We start from the raw sequence: 7,910 nt of genomic DNA on the forward strand, positions 1-7,910 counted from the left end.
ATCAAATGCCCTGTCTAGAGGATGGGAAAGCCAAGGACACGCAATCAGAATATCAAGAGATAAGATTCCAAGACTATAAAAATAATTTAAGGAGCATATGGGACACTATTAAGGGTCCAAATATCCATCTGATCGGCGTAACTGAAGAAAATCAAGATGTTGAACAGCTGTTTGCAGAAATAATGATGGAAAACTTCCCTAACCTGATGAAGGAAATGGACATAAAACCCCAGAAACTCAGAGAATCCCAAAAAACGGGGATCCAAAGAGGCCCACACTAAGACACATCATAATTAAAATGCCAAAGGTTAAATACAAAGAAAGAATATTAAAAGCAGGAAGAGAAAAGCAGATAGTTACCTACAAGGGAACACCAATAAGACTGGCAGCTGATTTCTCAAAAGAAACTGTGCAGGACAGAAGGGCTTGGCACAAAATATTTGATGTGATGAAGACCCAGGATCTACAACCAAGAATACTTTAGCCAGCAAAGCTATCATTTAGAGTTGGAGGACAAATAAAGAGTTTCCCAGACAAAAATAAACTAAAGGAATTTATCACCACCAAGCCAGTATTACAAGAAATGTTGGAGGGACTTCTCTAAGAAGAAAAAACATGTATCAAAAACAGGAATAAAGAAGAGTAACAACTATATTCCTTTCAATAAGTACCTCAAAGGGAAAAGAATTAAGTGCTCCAACTAAAAGATGGAGTGGAGGAATGGAAAGGAAAACAAGACCCCTAAATGTTGCCTATAAGAGACTCACTTCATATTAAAAGACATGCCGAGACTAAAAGGAAGGGGATGGAAAAAGATATTGCTTTGATGGACCTAGAAGTTATTTAAGTCAGACAGAGAAAGATAAACACTATATGATTTCGCTTATATGTGGAATCTAGGGAATAAAAAGAACAAACTAATCAGAAACAGACTCACAAATACAGTAGACAATTTGGTGACAGACAGAGGGGAGGGGGTATTGGCGGGGCTGGGAGAATGGGGAGAAAGGTTAAAGAAATACAAATTAGTAGCTGATGGATGGTCACGGGGGTGGGGAGCATGGCATAGGGAATGCAGTTAGCATTAACACATTGGCTAGGTGGAGGGTCAGGGGAGGGAGGGAGCAATTGGGGGGATTGTTTTATGACTTATATAGATATCTAACCAATGTACTTGAAACTAATTAAAATAATACTTGAAACTAATTAAAATAAATTTAAAAAAACCTGATACAAATCGTACCATTATTGTATGTATTCTGCAGAAAGTTTTATTTGTCATTATTATTTTCGTAAGATTTATCCATGTAAACATGAATAGCTCTAGTTAACTCATTTTCACTGATGAAGAGTGTTCCATGTATTAACAAGCCTATTTATCCATTTCCCTATTGATGAACATTTATAGTTTTTATTTTTCACTATTAAAAACTGATTCTGTGTGTATTCTTGTGCATACCTTCTGTACACGGTGTAAAAGAATTGTGTTTTGTTTGCTTAGGGTGTTTAGAAGTATAATTTTTGGTTTATAATGTATGTTCATCCCAACCTCACTTAAAATAGTCAAATTACTCTTTGACGTGATTGTACCAACATATACTTCCACCTTCAACATGTAATAGTTCCTATTATTCTGTAACTGTGCTAACATGTGTATTTCCTGACATTGACCTTTTTTGTTTGCCTGATAGCTATAAAATGGTATCTCATTGTGGCTTTCATTTTTAAGACAACATCTTTTTGTGTTTCTTGGCCTATCTGGTTTCTTTTTGAGTGAATTACCTGTGTATATCTAAGATTTCAGTACCATTTAGTGACATATGGTTTCATTCTAAAGTTGATAGATATTTGCTTTATTTCCTGTATTTTGGTACTTCCTGCTGAGTACATCCCTAATAGAATTTCTGGGTTAACTGTAGTAGGTACAGCTAAGTGGTCTTCCAGTGTGATTGTACTAATTTTCATTCCCACCAGCCATATACAAGAGTTCCAATACTAACTTCTTTTTTTAACAATTGGTATATTTATTCTTTTTAATTTTAGCCAATCTCGTGTCTGTATATAGTTTTAATTTGTTTTGCTCATCATTAGAGCATCTTTTTAGAATTGTACTGACCATTTAGATGATCTCCTTTTATGAAATGTATGTATATGTTTCCTGTGCATCTTTTCTGTTGGGCTATATGAATTTTTATTTATAGGAGTTTTGTATACATATGCAATATGAGCCTTTTGTCAGTTATAGGTATTGAAAATACCTACCACATCTGTGGTTTGCTTTTTCGTTCTCTTTGTGGTATTTTTTTTTTAATGAACAGAAGTTCATATTTTAATACTGTCACACTTAAAATTAATGTTTTATATTCTGTTTAATGTCTTGACCTGACATAATCAAGAGATTCAGAGTATCTTCTGAGAACTTTATTTTTTATCATTCATATTTGCATCTATATTCTGCTTATTATTAATTTTTAGTATATGGAGTTAAGTTGAAGTCAAGTTTAATTTTTTTCCACATAGGTATCTGATTGTCTCAGCACCATTTACTATTTTTCCCCAGTGTCTTTACACATTTGTTGTAAATCAAGTGTATGTTTATACATAGATTCTTTCAGGGCTCTTTAATCTACGCCAATGATCTATTTGTCAATCCTTATACAAATACTATACTTTCATAATTACTTTAGCTTTATAAAAAGTCTTGAAATCTTATAGAGCAGGTTTCCCGTGTGGATACGGTACTTAAAAATTTTTTTCTTGGATTTTGATAACTGGTGCTATTTTAAATTGATTTTTTTTATTGTTAAAAGAATGTAATCTTTAACTTGTTACTGGCATATCAAGTAGAATGAATTATTGATTATAGCTATTGAACTAAGTAAACTTGCTAAACTCAATTTTTAAATTTATTTTTTATTTATTTTACAGTTCTATAGAAAAAAATGACGTACATCATTGTAAGTTTCAAGTATACACAGCATGATGCTTTTCAGTGATTTATTTTGATAATTTATCTGTAGATTCTTTGGATATTCTACTATGATCTCATTGCAAATAATACTGTTTTATTTGTTATTTTGTATTATTATTATTATTGTTATTATTAATTATTATTTCTCATCTTATTGTACTGGTTGATATCCTCAGGATAATGTTAAATATAAGGAACCATAACAGGTATTTTGTAATTTTTCTAAACTAAGAAAGGAAAGCTTTCAATATTTTAAATATGGTATTTGCTATAGATATTTTGTAGCTGACTTCTTCATTTTCCTCACCCTTGTCCCCAAGATCTACTGTTTATCCTTCTCCACTCTGATTTTTGCTCCAGTAGACTGTTCTTTATGTACTGCATTATCTGGATCCCTTGTCTACTGAATTCTGATTGGGTTTGACCAACAAGAGACAGTAGCCAAAGAAAATCAGGAGGATAAAAGGAGAAATAGGTGTGGTCTTCATCTTCCCAGACACTTCCCTGTTGGGTCTGAGGTGGCAGTGACTTCACCCATCAAATACAGTCATGGTTTCAGCAGAACTGTTCTATAGCTGTGTGTTCTTGCAGGGTCTGGTAACTGTTCTTTCCATTGTTCCTTCAGCGATACAACCTTTTCTTTCCTGTTGTTGCTAGCTATGAGGTACCTCCACATTCTTCGTGGGTTTCCTTAAAAACTAAACATACCTTTATAAATAATTCTTTAACCTTATTGAGTGCAATCTATTTACTGCTGAGATGCTGACTAAATATAACATATTTATCAGATTAAGTTTCTTTCTATTCTTTTTGCTAAGATTTTTAAAAATCACAATTTACTGTTAAATTTTATCATTGCTTTTATATTTCTTTGATGATTATATGAATCTTTCTCTTTAATTCTGTTAATATAGTAGATTACATTGACTGATACAGCTGTTTTTACTGCTTAGGGTATATAACAATGATGTACATCAAAGTACTTTGTTTTAATTTCCTCTGAAATAGTTCCTCTCTGTGAGGCTGTACCTCAAAAATGGGATGGATCAAAAATGGGATGTTATCAGAGAGTGATAACATTATACATACCAAGAAAATATGATAAGATTTATTACATTATGAGGCTTTCTGGGCAGAGCAGGGAAGGTCTCTCAAGCTGGTCCAAAAATGGCTTAAATGAGTAGGGAAAGCAGACTGGCTTGGAGTTTTTATGGTGGTTAGGGAGCGGGCAGGGATGAGGGATCCTATGCCCACAATCAGGGATGAAGGATCCATGATTAAGGGCTTGAACCTCCCACTTGTGCCAAAGGAGAGAGCAAGCACCTGGGCTTTCTGATTAGCTTTCCCAGGTATGGGACAGAATGGAAGAGGGAATAGTGAGACAAGATGTCAGCAGTTATACATCAAAAAAAATAGTCACACTTTATTACAAGGGTATGCCACTAACTAGATGCAGAATTAGATTCATTTGTCTTACTGTCATTTTTCATATTTCAGGACTGCTCTTTGAATATAACTATCTTTGGGAAATTTATGAATTATTTATAAGAGAAAATGAGTTATTTGTCAGGGAAAAAATCAAATCGTCATCAGACTTTTCAGCAGCGACACTTTATGTCATTCAATATATAGTTTCATATCACCTTTTACTTAAAGTTTCATTTAATTATGGTTTCTAATATATGTTTTGTTACAATGCTTTGTTGTTATTTTTTTTCAGAGACTCCTATTATATCCATGCTACAGCTAAATTGTACCTCCCAATATTTATGTTGAAGTCCTGACCCTACATTTTATTATGACTTTTGGTCTTTCTTTGATGATTATAGGATTTTTCTCCTTTATTCTGTCAATGTAGTGTATTACATCGATATTATTTGGAGATAACAATGTGATGTTATTTGGAGATGGGGCCTTTGGGAGGTAATTAGGTTTAGATGAGGTCATGAGAGTGGGGTCCTCATGATGAGATTAGTGTCTTTGTAAGAAAAGACATCAGAGAACTTGCTTGCTTCCTTTCTCTCTACCATGTGAGAACACAGTGATGGGTGGCCATCCACAAATTAGGAAGAGAATTCTCACCAGGGAATGGAATTGGCCAGGAATTTGTAGTTGGACTTCTCAGTTTCCAGAATGTGAGAAATAAATACCTGTTGTTTAAGCCAACCAATATATAGTATTTTGTTATAGCAGCTAGAGCAGACTAATAGATGTGGATATTCTTTTCCTTTCTTTTATATCTAGCCTTTCTCCTTGATCTTTTTTTAAAGAAGTTTTCTTTCTTTAACTCTTTTTGATTTTTAACATCTTCCTTCTTTCCGTTTTCACTAAGTCATTGTCAGATACATTTATTCACTCCAGCATTCTTTAAAATTTATTGTTCACTTTTAACATTCTAAAATATAAAAATTCTATTTTTTCCCTTTTACTTTTGTTTCCAAGATTTTACCTGTCTTTTCATGTGTTCCTTTCCTTCAATAACTTCATTTGTATTTTTATTTGTTTTTTAATAATGCATAATTAAAAGAAATTCTGTAATTTTAATTATTTTTGATCTATTAGGTTATAATTTTTACCTATTTTATTGACACATCTTTTGGCATGCTTTCATTTTTGTAGGGATGTTATTTTGATTATTAGTCTTTTTTCCATAAATTAACTTTGTAAGCAATTTGAACATCATGATTTAGTAATGCTCACCTTTATGAGTTTTCTTATAATTTCAAGAGATGATGAGTCATGATTTCTTTCTAGCTTCACTACTTTAACATTCTCTCTTCTGTTTTTTATACCATAATGTTTCTATGCTTCCTTAATTCTGCTGCTTGTACTCTCCTCCCATACTTTTATCTGGACCTTCTTTATCTTTTGCCTATCCTCAATTACATTCTACTCCACCGGATGCTGTTGCTGTCTCCTTGCATTAACCCATGAACTGGATTCCTTTCCAGTTTCAATTGCTGTTTTTCTATTGCTCCAATGCATTTACTCATGGGAAATTTCAGAGTCTTTACCTAAAGCTATCAGAATTCCTGTTGCCTTTCCTCTACTTCTCTTTAGACTGTTTCTGATATTACAGTAATCAGTAGTTCGTCTATAACTACTCAAATTTTAGAATCCTGAAGATACCATACTACTTTTGTTGTGGATGTTGTCTGTGGGTTTTTGTTTTTGCCATTTTCTTTTCTGTGTCTGTTTTCAAGGGGGAGAGGGGATTAAAGGAAATTAAAAAACAAACATATTTTGCCTTAGCTTTTTTCTTCCCAGAATCTTTCTTATCCCTCATCTTTAATTATTTAATTAATGACTTTTCCTCATTAAAATGATTTTTGAGATGTTTTGGGCAGAAAAAATGCCCACTTTTAGAAAGTAATTACTTATTTTGAAAAAAATTCAAACTTAAATTTGAAAGTATATACACCAAAAAAAAAAAAAGATAATTATTTGAGGTAATGGATATGTTAATTAGCTTAATTGAAGTAATTATTTCACAATATACACATATAAAATTATCACATTGTATACATTAAATATGTATGATTTTTGTTTGTCAATTATACTTCAATAAAGCTAAATAAAAAAGTATAATATAATAAACTGCTGTGTAATTTTTCTCCATATTTACCAATTATTATTCTGCTTCTTTGGCACGCTCTCTCTCTCTCTCTCTCTCTCTCTCCGCCCCCCCATCATCTTTCCTCCACACACTCACATGCATGCATACATACACACACACATATTATTACTGTTTTCTTTGCTGAACAATTTGAAAATACATTGCAGGCATCGTTTCCCTTTATTTCTAAAAACTTTTGCTTGTTATAAGAAATGAGGAAGTTCTTTTAACATAAATACAGTGCAGTGATAAAATTCAAAAAACAATATTATTATTTAACATATTTACATTTCAGCATTTGTCCAAATCATGTCCTTAATTATCCAAATTCAAGATCCAGTTCATGATTTCTCATTGCATTCAGTCATCAGATCTCTTCAGCCTCATTTAATCTAGTATAGGTTTAGGGTTCAGCCTTTCTTTGTCACACATTGACATTTTTTTTTTAAAGAAAGGAATCCAGTTGTTTTGTACAATGTTCCTCAAATGAGGTTTTTCTGATTGTTTTCTAATGAGTAAGGTATTCATTTTTGTCAGAAACATGACACAAGTTATGTTGTGTCCTGCTCAGTGTATCACATCAGGGACATATTGTGTAAATTTGTTCCTTATTGGTGATATGAATTGATTGCTTGGTTAATGTGGTGTTCATTAGTTTCTCCACTGTATGATTATAACTTTTGCTTTTTAAATTAGTAATTTATCTATGGGGAGGTAGGTAATACAAGACTGTGTAGATGTCCTATTTCCCATCAAGCTTGTACTCAGTGGCTTTATCATATATCTGGTTCTTGTGCGTGTCAGCTTTTACTGTGATGTTTGTAACTATATCAGCCTTTCTATACTTATTAATTGGCATTTTAATATAAAGAAGAGTTTTTCTTCTGTTATTTTAAGTAATCAGCAGTGTGACCTTATGGATTTTTAAAAATTAAATTGGTTATAATAAGTTACTATCACTAGTCACTTACATGCTCAAATTGTCCCAGATTTTGCTAATGGGAGCCCTATTAAGTTAGTTCCTAAGTTCTTTCCTATTTCCATAATTTTTGAGGACTTTCTTACTTATTGGAACAAAAAGACATTCCTGGAATATCATATTTTAAGGAGCTGTGGTTCTTATGACATTTAGAAACCAAGATTAGGCACCAAGTACACTCATGGCTATTATAGTGTCATGTTTTTAGACTCCCCACTCCCCCTTTCTTGCAGCTAGGAAAGTCTGCCCCCACCTCTCTGATTCTATTGATTTCTTCCTTTCTCTCTCTCTCATATTGATACTTCCAATTTCAGTGCATCACTATAAGGTTAATCATTACTTTT

This window comes from Pteropus vampyrus, unplaced genomic scaffold (genome assembly GCF_000151845.1).
Source record: "Pteropus vampyrus isolate Shadow unplaced genomic scaffold, Pvam_2.0 Scaffold56, whole genome shotgun sequence".
Lineage (NCBI taxonomy): Eukaryota > Metazoa > Chordata > Mammalia > Chiroptera > Pteropodidae > Pteropus > Pteropus vampyrus.